This window comes from Penaeus monodon, chromosome 32, assembly GCF_015228065.2.
Source record: "Penaeus monodon isolate SGIC_2016 chromosome 32, NSTDA_Pmon_1, whole genome shotgun sequence".
Taxonomy (NCBI): Eukaryota; Metazoa; Arthropoda; class Malacostraca; order Decapoda; family Penaeidae; genus Penaeus; species Penaeus monodon.
In genome coordinates this window covers 754,800-755,078 of record NC_051417.1, presented here as the reverse complement: position 1 = coordinate 755,078, position 279 = coordinate 754,800, and positions in this window count along the sequence as shown.

Here is a 279-nt window from a genome sequence, read left to right as displayed (position 1 = left end):
ATTTTAGACTCCTTAATACGTGTATGTATTCATAATGTATTTTTGTTCAGTGTGTGTTTGTTTAGGTGGATGCGTGTCTGTATGTTTCTGTACATGTCACTCAGTAAATGAGTGTTTATATTTGCTTAATTGACAAGCTTGGGAGGAAAGGGAAAAGAACAATGGAGGTGGGGGGGGCGACTCTGAGAGGAGAGAAGGAACGTTAATTATCAAAGAGGCGTTTAAAGGGGGGGGGGGGGGCAGGGAGGCAAAGCAGACGCTTATTTCTGGAGGAGGATG